Source organism: Hylobates moloch, unplaced genomic scaffold (genome assembly GCF_009828535.3).
Source record: "Hylobates moloch isolate HMO894 unplaced genomic scaffold, HMol_V3 SCAFFOLD_18, whole genome shotgun sequence".
Lineage (NCBI taxonomy): Eukaryota > Metazoa > Chordata > Mammalia > Primates > Hylobatidae > Hylobates > Hylobates moloch.
This window is the reverse complement of record NW_026652293.1, coordinates 5830863-5847000: the sequence shown is the minus strand read 5'-3', so window position 1 is coordinate 5847000 and position 16138 is coordinate 5830863. Positions and strand designations below refer to the sequence as shown.

The 16138-nt window shown below is 50.9% G+C and overlaps 1 protein-coding gene across 1 annotated transcript in view; it reads right to left on the bottom strand.

Annotated features, from left to right (window-relative positions):
- Positions 1–15837, bottom strand: part of PLXNA2 (plexin A2) — a 221995-nt gene extending 206158 nt beyond the window's left edge. Inside the window, exon 1 of the mRNA XM_032137653.1 lies at positions 15120–15837. The gene's annotated coding sequence lies outside the window, so the exon portion shown is untranslated. The remainder of the gene's footprint in view (positions 1–15119) is intronic.
- Positions 15838–16138: the final 301 nt, after the last annotated feature.

Sequence of the window (16138 nt, the reverse complement as noted above, 5' to 3'; positions counted from 1 at the left end):
AGGACAAAAAAAGGAATCCTCAGGCTCCTTCCAAAGGCAGCAAAAGGAAATAAAAGTAGGCATATGGCTTTGCTAAGCCAAGTCAAGATTCATGTTAGGAGACCTCATACTCTAATGACCACGAGTAGCAAATTACTAGCAACTCTCATTTATTTTCTGGAAAAAAAAAATGAAGAGTAGCTACTATTATTATTATTTATTAACCACCTGCTCATGGCATGCTATGCTACATGCCCTGTATATGCTATCCATAGCTGTGTGATTAGCTTGCAAGGTGAGCATGACTATCCCCATTTCACAGATGAAGGAATGGAATCTCAGGAAGGCTAACGTGACGAGTATCAGCTAAGAAGCCAAGATTCCCGAGGCCCATGCTTTCCCTACTATTCTACACTGCCTAGATTTTTAAGACTTACTTTTCAGCCAAACCTTCTTATCACTGGTCTGGGAGAACTCACCAGAATGTTTAGTAAGACTTGGCAAGTACTTTATGTTGAAGGTCAAAACTTGAGGCTCCACAGTTCCATTTATGTCTACCCTGAGCTGATCCTTTATTTTGGTAACCAGGCAGTGCTGGGGTAGGGCACACAGGAGTCGTGGTTATCAAGCACCAGGTGGAACCCAGGGGTGTTTTGTGGCAGGAGCCTTGCTAGCTTGGCAGCTGCCTTTCAGAGCAATTCCAAATGATATTTTCAAAGAGCCTGGAAATGTCTCTCATCCAGTCTTCACTGTACAAGGGAGAGCCAGGGACTCTTCAAGGTTGAGATGGGGCAGGAGAGCAAGCTTAAAAAGTACTCAACTAAAAGGTTAAATAAATTACAGTTACTCCATATAATGGCATATTATGCTGCCATTAAACATAATGTTTTCAAAAATAATGACACTGTTCTAATTTATACTACTGGGAGGAAAAAGGAGGAAAAATGAGGGAGTAAGAAAAAACCAGAACAAAGCAGTAGGCATTCATCTCAACTCTTGGTCCATGAACCGACCCTAAAATCCCATTTACTCTCCTTTAAAGCTGTCCACATCTTTTTCTTCTTGAAGAAAAATGTTAATGGCTCCCGGGAGACCCAGGCGAGAGACCTTCCTGCTTTCTTTTGCAGACCTTCCTTTCTACCTCCAGTGGCCTCACGTGGCTGGCCACTGAAGTGCCCTAGGGACGAGGATCACTCCCAATCCCTGATACTTCATCTCTGTCTCAGGGAGAGTGGCCATTAGTGCCAGATGATGCGCACTTTTTAGCACTGCTCATTTCCAGAAGCTAGGGTTCCCAAAAGTTCAAAGGGCGGGGCTCTTCACCAGGAATCCCCGTGCTGCCTCCCTGAAAATAATGCTTGTAAGACAGCATTAGAAACCAGCAGTTTTTAATTGACTTTAGAGGAGAGAAAGGAGATTGGAGGTGGAGAGGCTAGAATCACACGCTGATTCTAGCACACACTACATTGCAGCATTGAGCTGTCTTTTTTATGTGACTATTTCCTATCTCCCCACTGAACTAGAGGCTCTTTGAAGGCAGGAACAATATCTCGTGCTTCTTGGTATCCGTGCAGGGCTAGCATGATAACTTTCACTCGGTATTGTGCTCAGCCTGAATTGTCAAGAGCAGTGAGGGGGGGCCCAGGTGTGCTCATTTGCTTTTCCTCAGTGGACACTGTCCCTGCTAGTTGGCCTCAAGAAATGATTTGAACTAATACACCTGGCTCAGGGATCTGTCATGACTGATCTTCAGGAGGTAGTGAAGAAGGAGGTGAATGATTTAGGAAGGATCCTGGCTGTTACTTGCCTTGAACCCACTGGGTGAGGCTAGATGGGTGAGGTGGGAAGAAAGATGGAGAAGAATGGGAAGATACATTCTTCTTTGAAGAATGTATAGTCCAGACTTTCACAGGAAAGTCTTTGCAAGAGAGCTCCGGAGCCACTAACCATATAATATCATGGATCACATAAAAAGCATATAATAATAAAAAACGACAAATTCACAATATAAAGTGATCAACAGAGTGGGGTGAGGGAAGTCCCCTTGGAAGGTTCCAGAACACGGTCTTCAACAAGGAGGTCAAACTCACAGTGCTGGATGGCGCAGAGAAAAGACCTTGGCCTTTGGAGACGGACCTGGGCTCAAGTCTCATTCTATCACTTACGAGTTCGGTGACCTTGAACACGTTACTTAACTTTTTGGAGCCTCACTTTCCTTAGCTGTAAAATGACACCTCACAGGGTTGTGGTGAGAATCGATGAGATAATGGATGTGAAATTGTCTTGTAAACTCTAGAGCTCTAAGTAAACACCAGTTATTCTTGTTTCTGTTTTTGGAGAAACACCGTACAAGGACATCATCTCCTTGGCTGCCTTGTATGATGGTGACAAACTCTGAGGGTTCTGTTTTAGCTCGAGAGAGCGGTGATCATTGTGCAGCAGAACGTGGTGAGCCAGCACCCACCTCCCGAGACCCAGTCCTCTCGGGAGAAAGAAACAGGATGCTGCTAGTCCACCTTCTCCCCATGCTGACCTGAGGTCTTGAGTTGTCATTCCCACCAGTTCTATCAATGGTCCCATCATTTCAGGTCACCCTCCTCTCATGGCCCTTGGGTGATTTAGGACCCCTTGTGTTGCTCTTGCTGGTTTGTCCAGGCACCTGTGGCAGCACAGAAGGGCGTAGAGGAGGAAAGAGGAAAACCGGTCCTGAGGAGGAGGAGAAGATGCTGAGATACCAGCTCCTTAGGCTGGGGCCCTGCATTCTCTGGGCCCTTCCCATACAGGTCCTCCTCAGTACACAGGCTGAAGGTCCTCTTCCTTCCTTGTCTTTCCCTGCCTCTCTTTCTCTCTAGTGCTTTTCTGAACCAACAGCCAGCCTTCCAATAAAAAAGCTCTAACTCCTTTTCAGGAGGAAGCTTCTTAAGCAGGCTATGTCCCCACCCTGTATCTTCCCACCTGCAGTTTCTATTATTTTTCTCTCTTTGTCTGAGACTCCCAGCTCTTGCAGTAGAGATCCTTAGCTGTCAGACAGCCTTTCCTAAGTAACAGGCACGCTCACACTTACACACACCAAGCAAGGGGAGTGCCATGGAGCTGGATTAAAGGGGCATGTGGAAACTGAGGAGTGGCTGGAACTCTGGGCAGAGGTCTGACCACTTAAAGGTCTTTTCTGTGCCAAGATGTACAGACACTCGGCCTGAAGGACCCTCAAGCACCTGGAGTGGCATCAGCCCCTTGGTGAAGGAGCACAGGAAGTAGACATTTGAGAACCTCGAGGTGCTATCAGCCCAGCCCCGGACCTCTCGGATCCCTCAGCCCACTGTGAGAGAGAGTGAAGGGCGCAGTTTTCAGAGAGGCTGAGACAGGGAGAAGAATGTGCTGACGGGGAGCAGGGTGGGAATGGCAGGCCGGGGAGGGAGGACCTAGGGCAGGAGATGAAAAGAGCTCCCTGAGTGAGAATCTGGCCCTGGATGATGAATGGGGTGTGAGAGAGAAGCCGGGAAAAGGGTAAACAGCCAGGAGGGACCCAGGAGGGAAGCGGGAGGGAGGGGTGAGGAGAAAGAATGTGGAGGTCAAGGAGCAAAGAAAATGATCCTGGAGTGATTGACTCAAGATCCAACATGTTCCACACCGGATGAAGGCACATGTGCACACAGACGTGCCTGGCCACCCGCCCTCCCCTCCACGCCCCTGCGAAGGTGTGAGCACGTCTGTCTGCTCTCTTCCCAGATGCATTCCATGCCCTTTGGAAAAATCTTTCTCCTGATGTTTGGTTCCGAGTGTGCAAGGGACCCCACTGTAATATGAACAAGTATTTGTGCAGTAATTTTATAGTTTCCTAAAAATTTCACATGCATTACTCCGCTAATGTACCCCTTACTCAAGCCGGTGAGGTTGGGAGCAGCATACGCACCACCAGTTTACAGGTGAGAGGACTTAGGTATATTTGACGTTGAATATTTTGGCAAAGGCACCAGATGTGAAAGTGGGACTTGGACTTGGGGGGTCCTGGAGTCAAACATGTCACTTGGCTTCTCTGCTGCCTGACGTTGCAGATGCCACCAACTGATATATCTTGGAAGAGATCACTTACTCAAGAGAATACTCTCTGCCTGCACATAAGCAATACTCTGACCATAGTTGGGGATATCCTGTTACTACTCTTTGCGAATGGACGTGGGGTCTAAGGAGCTGTGACTCAGAGTTGAATTCTTGGGGACCCCCCTGTGAATGTTTAGAGGAAAAGTCCTGGGGCTGGGAGCTGCTGGCCATCCACTGAATGCCATTTGGCTCTTGCCCAGTTCTGGCGGGTGGGAAGGAGGGATGGGGAGGGGCTGAGGTCTGGACATGGCCCCAGGGGCTTGCACAGGTGGTGGCAGATGGAAAGGATCCAAAAGCACAAATCTGTAAGGAGAGACCACTGTGCCAGTCTCCCTCTCCCCAGCTGGCACTTTATGGTGGGAAAGAATGCAGCTGCCAGCAACCCCTCTGAAGACCAAGCACCTCTGCAGTCCCTGCAGCCAGCCCAAGAGTGCAGAAAGCTCCTATCTGCCTTGACTCCTCTCCTTACCCATCTCCTCCCAGCTTTCAGCCCTGGCCCTGCTGCTCTTCAATTCTCGACAGTGGCAGATCACTGATTAATTCAGGCCTGTTTAATAACCCTTCTATTTCGATGAAACAAGCTGTCTTGTTTTCTTTATTTTTAACACTGACTTTCGTTTCTTTGCTAAGCATCTTACTGTCATTTAAATTTCTCTGTCTCCAACCAAGCTGATAATAGACTGGAGTGAGCAGCTGCTTCCATCCTGTTTATGACAATGATTAGAAGTTAGAGCTGTGCAAGCAGAGAATTGACCAAATCTCAGTTCAGAGGGGTCTGCTCCTGCTTGCAGAGGGAGTGCTAATTTTAACACGATTAGGAGAATTCTGGCTCCAGAGGAGACCAGGGCTAATCCCAGCCTAGCCTTTCCTGCACCCTGCTCAGAGGAGGCTGCCATGGGCCTGAAGGTGTGAGAACCAACTTTACTTACTTTGGAATTCAATCGTATGGACCTGACACTCCACTTCATAACAGAGCCTTTTCCTCCACTGAATTTGGATTTACTTAGCAGCAAAGAGGGAAACTCAAGCTTAGAAGATTTAGGGTGGGTGGAAACCTCAGCTATCAGCTACGATATCTTTCTGCTCTATGCAGGAATCTCTTCTTGAGACCTGGCCATATTCTAGCCTCTGCTTGAATTCCCTAAATGTTGTAGAGCCCATTCCCTCCCTAAGTAGCCCTTTCCAGGCTGGGATAGCTCTGGCTAATCTCTCTCCTTCTGTCTTTTTGCAATATTTATTTGTGACTTGTAGGACGATGATTTGTGTGCATACCCTCTCTTGCCAGGTTGAAACCTCCTCAAGAGCCTGGACAATGACTTGTCTCCCCTCTATCATACTCGGTATATGGATATTCTATAAACACTTGTTCAGTCAAATGAAATTATGCTGCACCAACTTTAAAATTTCTTGCAAGGAATGTATCTTTTTTTCTTCTCCCAGGTGAAGCTTCCTATTTTTCTCTATGCAGACAAATGTTGCCTCTTCCCATCCCCAGGCCAGACATGGCTGCTTCCCCAGGGCCCTGCTTTTTCTTCCTGGCCCCCAGGGACTGCACAGTTGGTGGAAAACTTGGCCAAGGAAGCTGGGGGCCCGCAGTGGAAGTCAATCCGGTGGCCTAGACCAGGTTCTCTGGATCCCAGCCCCCTTCATTTCCTCCAGGTCAGCCACAGCTGCCTGAGAATGCTCCCAGGTGCATGGTGTGCAAATCCAGGCTGGGGCAACCCTCCCTGCCTCTCATTCCCTCGCAGCCTTGTGAGACTGGAGCTCTCTGCGCCTCCCAGCCAGCACAGTCTGCAGGCAGCTGCTTGGGTCATTGTCTCAGCCTCTTCAAGTTGTGAATGCTGAGTCTATAGAGACTGAAACACAAACAGTGCCCACAGTGCCTCTCGGGGAGGGAGGGGCAGCTTGGCCTTGCCAGAGCCATTGACTGTGCAAATATCAAGGCTTGCTGTGGACGGAGGAAAGCTGGTTGGAGCTATTTAAAAGGGGGGCGTCTTTTGACACCACACTGCCCAGCACCATGGAAGGGCCGGCAGATGGGAAGAGAAGAGGAGAGGTCAGTTCTCACAGGGAATACTGCTTCATCGTGAGATGCCTGTCTGCTCAAAACCAAGGAAGAGAGAGATGGGGGAGGTCACTGAGCACAGTGCAGGGGACAATAGACTGAAAAGAAAAGGTAGCTAAGTGGGCAGATCAAGAGAGTGTGGTGGGTGAGGCTGGGGCAAACAAACCTCCTAGCAATTGGAGGGCAGTGAATGGCAGCTTGCTGTGTGACTGAGGGCAATGCACTTACCCAATTTGGACTTGGGTTTCACATCCACTGTGTGGGCCTGGGTAAAAGCTACTCTGTGCAGCAGAGATGCAAGCCCTGTTGCAGCCAGGCAGATGCCCATGAGCTCTGTGTTTTCTTATTCCATGAAGGGTTGACTCCCATAGCAATGCCAACCTACCAATTCTATGACAGTGTCATTCATGTCCACTCTTAGAGCTCTGAAGGCACTAAAAACCCAAGGGCGGCAAAGTCAGAATTCAAATTCCAATCCCACCGGCTAAATGCTGACCACAAGCCCTGAATGTGGTCTCCTTGCAGGGCTACCATTGGCTTTCTTCTCTATTTCCCATCTCCACCAAGTCTTCAGCCCTTTATACTTTAGCATACAGATTTTCTTTAAATAAAATCTTACTTTTCTCAGAAAATTCCAAACAAATTTGGAGAGGGAGGGGGAAAATAACCCTAGTTTTGCTTCTTATACCTGGTCCAAAATTTAGAATAGTTTTCCTTGTTTCCAGCACTTGTCATTTTTCCAACTTTCCTAACACCCTCTTCCTGGGCCTGGCTCCAGAAACAAAGACAAGTGAAGGTGCTTGAGTATTCATTCCATTATACAGATGGAGAAACCGAGGTGCTGGGTAAGGGGCAGGAGCCAATTCTGCCAGAGTGTAATTAACCTCTTATCTCCCTCCTGGGATCAGGGAACAAACGGCAGGTGCGCACCGGTCAACAGGTGATAAATCTTTAGGAAGTGGGAAGGGCTACAAGTGTGAAGGCAGGCACTTAGTTCCTGTTTGATTCTTTCACACCAGGCTCTTCCTGACCATCTGCTCTCAACCATCTCAGTGGGGCCTAAACCTCCTGCAGGAGGGTGCTGGGATGGGCTTCCAGCTCCCCATGCAGTTCAGATCTTTCTCTCTAAGTCTGTAGGCTAAGAAAGCTGAAGAACTTGACCCCCCGTGGGTCACTCAGAGTGGGGCGGTAGACTCGAATTTTGTTCATTTACAGATAAACCTCAGGGGGCGGGGTGTTTCCCTTACAGAAAACCTGGTAGTCTGGGTTTTAACATCGCAGAGAGTGAAGGGACTTGTTAGAAAGTTTTAGGCGGCTGGAGTGAGGGTGGAGCGTCAGTGTCGTCAGGGCACTGTGAAATCCCCAGCCGGCCCTGCTCCTGGAAAACACCACTGCCCTGAAACTTGGAGCGGAGACCTGGAACGAGAGCTTTGCTGCCTCACGAGGGTCCTCCTGTCTGTGGACGGGGAAGGAGCCTGGGTCTTCCTGTCTGGCTTGGGCTCGGCTCCCGCTAAGAACCCCGTTCTCAGTGAAATTCAAAAAATTGGCTCTTCTCCTTCAGGTATTTTTGTTCCTCAGGAGAAAAAAGTGGGAAACCGGGGGAGCAGTCAGGGGAGGTGGGAGGTCAGAGGCCAACGTAATATTTACCCAGCCCAGCCGAGGCCTTTCGCTTTTATGAAGCAGGAAACCACTTCAAAGTGGCAACATCCCCTCTTGCCACTTCTGTCTGCCCGCTGGTCCTGCTGCCTCTACAAGGCAAGGCAGGGCTTTTCTACACACCCCTTCCTCTGCTCCTGAACCTTCCACTCTCTCTCCCTTAAAGGGTGGAACATACTGCCTGGCCGGCTGCTCCCTCTAACCCCTGCTCAGAGGTAAAAAGACCTGCCCGTAGTCACAGAGCAATCACAATCCATAGGCTCCCCTGGCATTCTGAGCTGTCCCTGGCGTGCTCTTGTTCACTCAGTGAGTTTTCTACCACTCTCAGAGGCACTGGGGTTACAGCTCCTCATCCAAAGCCCCATTCCACCACCACAGCAGAAGCGGAAATGACAGCTAGGAAAGGCTCCAGAGACTGGAATCTAGTGGTTCTTTACATTGCGGAGGGGGCAAGAACTCCTTCTCTTCAGAAATACAAGACTACACATACCCACATCATTCTTGAAGATATAGATCTCCAAGGTTTCACAGGCCTCCTGAAGCCCAAGTATGGCCCTAGCTCTGCGCTTCCCAGTGCAGGGGTCGATTCCCTGACAGCATCACTGATATGGCTCCCCCAGACTCAGACAAGGTGCAGGGAGAGCATGACCTTCCTTTATAGGATTAGAGACTATCTCTGAGTTGAAATCTTCGTCCTTCTAACCTTTCTCCATTAGTATCCCTCTGCCCTCTTTATGGACACAAAGCTTAAAAGAGAATTGCTACCTTCTCTTTGAGTTGAAATCTTCATCCTTCTAACCTTTCTCTATTAGTATCCCTCTAACCTCTTTATGGACAGAAAGCTTTAAAGAGATTGGCTCCTTCCCCAGGTAGCAAGCACATGGCAGAGGCAGCCTGAGGAGTGGACAGCCAAGGTGTAGGGATAAAACTCAAATTTTCCCTCTCAGATCTTTCCATTTAATAACTTCATTCAGATAAGAGTAGATGCATAATAGCAGGATTCTGGACACTTAAATGTGAATGTGGATGAGTAATAATATTTCCTGAGGCACCACACTGGCCTCTACACGCCAGCCCCAGAAGTACCGGAAAGGGATGCAATTTACATAGCATACAACATGAAAACCCTTGGGAGTGTGCACCCTGGAGTCCTTGCTCTAAGATATTGACTAATAGAAAACAATTCCAGTGCTGTCTGTTTAAAATCCCCAGAGAAGAACGAGGGGAAAATTGGGTAGGTACAGGTAGCTGTGAGAGGCCGGAGTCTGCAAGAGCATTAAATAGTCATCATTCTTCACAGGAAACTGTGAAGTTCTCCAGCCCCTCTGAGTCTCTCCTGGAAATCTTCACCTTCCATGACTTAAAGCAAAGGCTTTGAGGAGCTGTCTGCTCTCACTTCCTCTGACCCCCTAGTACACACTGTTAATGCCATTCTGCCTTTTACTAAAGGTATCTGGGGGTACTTGGCTTATGCAATTTCTTCCTCCACTCCCTGAGTGTACTTTAAATGCCCTGAAGGTAGGATCTATGACTTTTTCATCCTTGTATTACGAGGGAGCTACCACATTCTTGGCACCACACAGGTGATCGATCCCTATTTACTTAAACTTAAATGAATTCCAATTCCCGCTTTCAGTGTCATCCTATTTGGTTCAGTGCAAAGGGCAAGAATCTCTCCTTCTTCTATCCCTCTATGCTACGGTTGAGAGGGAGGCTGTTTAGATAGAACAAGAGAAAGCCTGGGAGAACAACTCCTCCAAGAGGGCTGGGAGGTGCTAGGGTTCCTCTGTCAGAAGCTTCTGTGTTCTCAAAGCCTCGGAGAGAATATGTGTGTTTTGGGGGGATCAGAGGAGATAGGCTCATTCACCAGCTCTTCACCCGGAGCCCTGGGATCCCTCCTCCTCTTCCTTCTGAAAGACAAGTTGAACTTCCCAAGGGCAATTCCACTACCTTTTATCTCTCACCCTCAAAGTAATTTTAGCCAAAGAAAAGCAGAATTAAACTTTCATAACACGATACATTTATCTTGTTTTTCTTCTTTCTTTTCTCTATCCTCCCTTCCCCCTGCCCTGACCTCCAGGTACATCTGAGCTAAAGCAAACCAAGATGAACTATCAAGGGACGCTATCAGATTGGAAGAGACGCTGCTAAGCTCTCTGGTCTCCTGCCCATCCCAAAACTTCAATATTTCTCCATGCCCCTGTTAGGCAGTTATTATCTCCTTAGATGAGAAAAGCCTCTGGACTCTGCTGTCTCTCAATATTGTCCTCGGCTGAAATGAAAGCGGGAATTATAATTCAGAGAAAGATTCCCAAAGAGAATATGAAGAAAAAGATTAAATCAGCGATACAACATTGATATGCATTCAGTTCCTGAAAGCTCTTTAAAAAAAAGGTCTCCTCAGGACCAGTTTCGCTACCACCTGAGAGTCTCAAAAATCTGCATTTAGGGAGCTGGGAGATGGGAAGCACGTGAAGGCCCCACGGGGTTGGGCCAGAAACTTCTGTTGCTGATAAGAACAGCAAGGGCCTTTTGGCAGGCCAGCCAGCAGATTGGACTGCCTGGTAAGTTGAGAATGCACTCCCTCCCTGCCACCCAGCCCTAGACGTGACCTGTTGGGGCAGGCCTCTCCGGAGCTGCTCACAACCCATGCGCCCCTGCTTAATGCTGCAGGCACCTTCTCATCCTCTGCAAACAGACAGAGGCCCAAAGGTCCCACAGGCGATAGGACCCTACCAGTTGTGGTCTCTGGGAAGTGACAGCTGGGAGTTTCGAATATATCTCATCTATTAATATTTTTTTTCTTCTAAAAAAAAAAAAAAAAAAGCACAAAAGCCACTGTTTTGGGCCAAGCCTGGCTTTCAAGAGTCCCCTCTAGTGGAGATAACTTGCTACTTCGGCTTCTCAGTTCAGCCCAGAGCGTCCCTGGCCAGTGAAGATTCAGAAAACCCCCTTCGGCCTGCAAGGCTCTCTTTCCCACTTTCTCTTTGTGTTTGTGTTTGCTCTGAGCTCTGTCCGCCCCCATTCACACCGTCAGTCTCTCTGTCTTTATCTTCCCTTGCTGTCTCCCTCCCTCTCTCCATTTATCTGCGCCTGTGCCCATATCTTGACTTGTGTCTTTCCGCGTGTACCTTTGCTCCTGCATCTCGATCTACATCTTCCATCCACCCGCTGGTTTTCTTTGATGTTCAGGATTCCAGGTCTGACTTGCTAGGAATGCCTTGGTTAGGCCTTGGACCACATGGACTCACCTCAAACGGCCAAAACAGCCACCCACAAGCCAGATCCACAGTGAGAAGCACTAGGAAAATCCTAGTGGTTATAGAGCTGTCTATAACCTGAGCTCAGAGTCCTGCTCCGAATCCTGTGTGAAGCCGGCCGCTGCCTTCAATAGATTCTCCCCACCTCCCTGCCTGCTTCCCAGTCTCTGACACATGCACTGCCCTGCAAACAACTGGCAATGCCTGGGTAAAGGGACAACTGGCAGTGGGTGGGAAGAGTATGCTGGGGCAGGGGAAGAAGGTGAGGAAGAGGTGAGTGGGGGTCAGTGGCTGAGTCTGGGGCTGTGGCAGGACAGTGGAGACAGAGCAAATGTTAAGCTGGGGTGAAGGGGGGTATGGGGGAACACCTGCGGGTCCTCTGAGTTTCCCACAGATATTCTTTCACCCAAGAGGGAGACAGAACCAGAGGAGGGAAGGCGGTTAATGATTAACCAACTGCAGGAACAGAGAACTTTTGCACTGCTCAGGCCTCAGCCATTTCTTTCAGCTCTGCGCCCTTCCTTCCTCCTCTCCCCTTACACTCTTACCCGGCAAGGACCCTGCTCCCCAACAAAGAACTTTCTCGCCTCTATTTCTGCCCTCCAATTCCAGATGGAGCAGTGTGGAGCTAGATAAAGAGGTTCCATATGCCCAAATGCCAGGGAATGAGGCCCAGGAGAGCCTGAGGGCTAAGCCCAGGAAGATGGGCATATCCTCTTCTTACCAGCCATCCCTCCCTTGTGCCTTGAGACCAGCTGTTTGACCCTGGGAAGAACTGCCTTTCTCTCTGTCTCCACAGGGCTCACCTTTAGAAATGACCAAAAAAGAAGTGGATGCACACCCACCCCTCATTTACTCTAATCAGGCATGAAATCTTTGTAACGAAGTGAAAAAACTGTTCAGGGAACTGGTTCCATTCATCATTGTTTGAACTGAGCATATGTGAAGGGTAGAAATAGAATATTCACATATAATGAATTGATAACAGACTGCCCCTGGGTGGGGCGGTGGTGATTGGGGCTGAGGGGGGATTGCACGTGAGCTGTAAAACTCCCAGCACCTCAAAGCCTGTTTCTAGCAGTTTCCCTATGGACAGTCCTGAATTATTTCTAGTTAACAGACTGTAACACAATGCTCCAGTCTCTTTATGATCAGAATGGGGGTGGGGGGTGGGGGCTTGGCTAGGCGCTCCTTGCCTCTCCATTTGCCTTGATGGACAGAAGTATATTGTGCCTCAGTTCATGTGTGCAGAGACAGCTGTGTGGCAATGCAGGGAGACAGCTGGTGGTGGTGGGGAGGTGCTGTTGGAGACAGGAATTGCCTCCCCCACACCAAACCCTATATCTTAGGGAGGCAATCATAGAAAATGAGCTAGGAGAGAAACTATAAAACCCCCAAACAGTGACAACTCCAGCACCATAAATATTTCATAGCACCTAAAGTGGTGAGTTTAGGCTGCTGTCAGCTGCTGCCTTGTATATTTAACCATGTCACTGGTTTCCCCTCCTGTTCCTGTGTTTTCTTGTAATCTGCCCATGAAATAAAGATTAGCCGAGTAATCAGAAGTATTGGTAAATGGGAAAGGGACCTAGGAAACAGGTAGCTGTTCTTTGAGGGCTTTCTTTTTAACCTCATTTTAAGTGCAGACTTCAGTAAAACAGATGGTGAATGAACTTTTACATTCACCGCATCTGCGGCTTTTGATGGTCAAGAGAGTTGCAGGGTGAATGTTCCCTGGTGCTCTGAAGACAGGGATAGGTATTCAGACCAGCTCTGAAAGGGGGGCCACCAACCTTGTAATGACATGGTTTTGGGCAATGGACATAAGACACTGACATACTCTTCATTTAGACTTGGGGTGAAAAGCTAGCCAGCCCCCCTGTCCTGCTCCAGGCTTCGAGGGACCCCTGTCCTTATGCCCTGCCAAAAAGAAGGACCAGCTGGGATTTCCTTGGCAGACTCATGGTCCCTGGTTAGAGGAGATCTCCTGGTACTTTACCACTGCTGCTCCTCAGCATCTTCCCTGCACATCACTCCAAATGTCATTTCCATTTAACTGCTTTGCAAGCCAATTTGCCCCCATCCTAATGCAATTTGCTGAGGACAGTGAGGGAGCAGAGAGGGCAGTCTGCATTGCCCTCCCTTTATCAGCAGGTCCCTGAAGAGGATCGGCTGCGGAGTGGAGGGAAATAGCTCCTTTAGGTAATGCTGGCTGGTGGCAGCAGGGGCAAGTTCTGGGATGAGGAGGGATTGGTGGTGATGCCAGGTGGAAGAAGGGGAATGAAAAACAACCTTGCTAGGGTATTTTGACAGATTCCACTCTGCTTCCTTGGTTCCCTACCCTTTCTCCTCACTGCCCCTTCAGCCTCCAGGCCACCACCGAGGAGAGATCCCAGTTAATTAGTTCAAATGGTGCTCCGTGAAGAGAGGGAAGTTAATGAATTCTTCTCTTTTCTTGCCGGGAGATCAGAGGGGAGAGGGCTACAAGCAACTCTGGGAGCTTTCTGGGGTGATTGCATAAAAGTCGTGCATTTCAGTTAGGAATAGCTGAATTCCTCCAGCCAAGGTTATCTCTTCCTGGGGCTCTGTCACTCAGTAGAAGGCCCCAGAATCCAAAGCCAACCCAGAGGGAAGAGTGAAGTTTCAAGGTCTGGGAAAGAAGCCCAGCAAAGGAGGGAGACTGCTATTGTGCGGGGAGAGGGGAGAGCTAAACCTGACTCCTGCTCTCAAAGCCTCCAGCCCAGGCCAGCCAAGATACTCATCTTGGCCTGCCACTCATAAGCCTTGTCCACTGTGCGCATGAATGGAAGGAAATGAATGTGCCCCCAAATTTCTGTGGGTTCCTCCAAACTGATGGGCCCCCAAGTGACTGCCTCAAGCTATGACTGGCAGTCCCAATCCCCTCAAACTGATCCTGCCTTCATGTCCCTTGTGTACTTTCTACTGGTGTGCCACTGTCACTCTAAGATCTTAGATTCCTACAGGAGACCTGTTCATATTTCCATTGCCCACTTCATGGGGCTCTCATTTCTAGACCCTTACTGACCTAGAGCCCCAAATCTTTTATCCAACTTCCTCTCCCCCATTATTTCTATCCCTCCTGAGCAGAGCTGAGTTTGAGTAGGTAGCTCCCACTAGGGCAAGGGTCATTCCAAACAGGTGGACATTTTTCGGGGACCTAAAATGGTAGTTTCTGGTGACTCTCTGGGCATCTAGACCATGATTGGCATTATAGAGACTACCTGTGGGATGGATAAAAAGGGCTAGAATTTTCTAGGATCCCTACTTCACTTGTGGGGTGGGACAAGAAAGAGCACATGGAAGGAAATATTCTCAAATGGTTCATAAGGAGCCTCTGGGACCCTAAGCAAACTCCCATTTCAACCCCCACCACTCCTGTGGTGCTCAAACTATGGGGCTGGACCCCTGCTGGGCGATACACCGCAAAGGGAGTCCCGGGAGATGAAACACTTAGACCCATTCGGTGCCTAGGAATCTCTCCCTGAGCCTTATGGAACCCGCGCAAATGATGTTTTCCCCTTCCCCTGATCTCCAGTTCCCTATCGGAAGGGACAGCCGGCGGCCACCAGGGACTCCGGCACTGGAGTGAACGCCCCCAAATCGAACGCTGGCCAGTTTGGCTTTGGGTTGTCTTGCTGGTGCCACCGAGGCCCTATTTGGGCTCCAGCTCTCGGGACAGCCTTGCCGCCCTGAGCTTCCCAAAGCCGCAGAGCGCCGGCAGGTGCGCGGTGGAGGCGCGCCGCGGAGCGCTGCTGCCGCCCTCAGCCCGCGCCCGGGAAGCCGGCGGGCGGCCGGCCGGGAAGCCCTGGGCGGGAGGCAGCGGCTCCAGTGAGCCTGCGGTCGCGCGCACGCCGAGCTCCAGCCCGCGAAAGTGGCCGAGCCCACGCGGAGACTCGCCCGCCGCGGCCGAGCCGGGTCGCCTGGGGCCGGGACCCCAAAGAGGCGGGCGCGGGAGAAGCCGCCACGGGTGTGCGCGCCTGTGGGGAGAGGGCGGAGGGCGCTGCCGACTCCGAGCGCCCGGCCCAGCCGCCGCTTACCCAGCTCGGCGACGTCGGTCTGTCCTTCCGTCCCCGCTCCGTCTACCTCGGCCGCCGGCTGCTGAGGGCGGCGCGAGGCCCCTCTCCCTGCCCGCAGCTCGGAATCAGGGAGACAACCAAATCCACATGGAGTCCAAATTCATTAAAATCCACGTCAAGCCACCAGCCACTTATCTGTATTCCTGAAGTCGCCCCTCGGTCTCCGCTCCGCGCGCCCCTCAGTCCTCGGTCGCCCCGCAGCAGCCAGGCTGGGCGCTGTCGCCGGCTCGCGGGGGGCACCCGGAGGCGCCGAGGGGGCGTGTGGGGGCGGCCGGCGGTGTCTCTCGTGGGGAAGAAGCAGAGCCCCGGCTGTCTTCAGATTTTTCCAGCGCGACTTTCCGGGCTCCTCTGACATCAGCAATCCCGGCGCTTCCTTCCCTTCTTGCTCTCCGGTTCGTTCACAGTCCCATTTCCTCCGGGAGCCTGGCTTTCCAGAGCTATTTCGAGGTTTGCTCCTCTGGCTGCGGCGCTCGCGCTCCCTACGGCTCCCAAGCTCGCGGGGCCTCTCTCCGAATCGCTCGCCCTCTCGGCTGAAAAATCCCCAGCAACTGCCCTCCGCCGCCCTCCCGCTCCAGTCTGGCGCGGATGCCGCTCCGCCCGGCAGCTCTGGCTCCCGCGGTGGCGGCGGCGGCGGAGCCCTGAGCGCCGGCCTCCCTATTTTACCATGCAGCTCATTATCATAGAGGCCGCGCGCGCGTTAACCCCCTCCCCGCCGGCCGCGCCCGCTGCTGGCACCGCCCGCCACCGCCAGCCCCCTGCCCCCTCCCCCGCCCGCGCGGACTTCCTCCTCTGCAAGCTGTCAACAAAGGAGAAGCAGGTTTGGCATCCGGAGGCCGCTCGGCTGCCCGTCCTGCGCCCAGCTCAGCCCGGACCCGTCGGCCACCTTAAGTAGCCAAGGGGGCAAGGAAAATGCTGCCAGGGCCCGGGAATTCGAGTCGGCCTTGAGAGCCCAGCTGGCTTGGCCGCCGGCGGGGATGGAA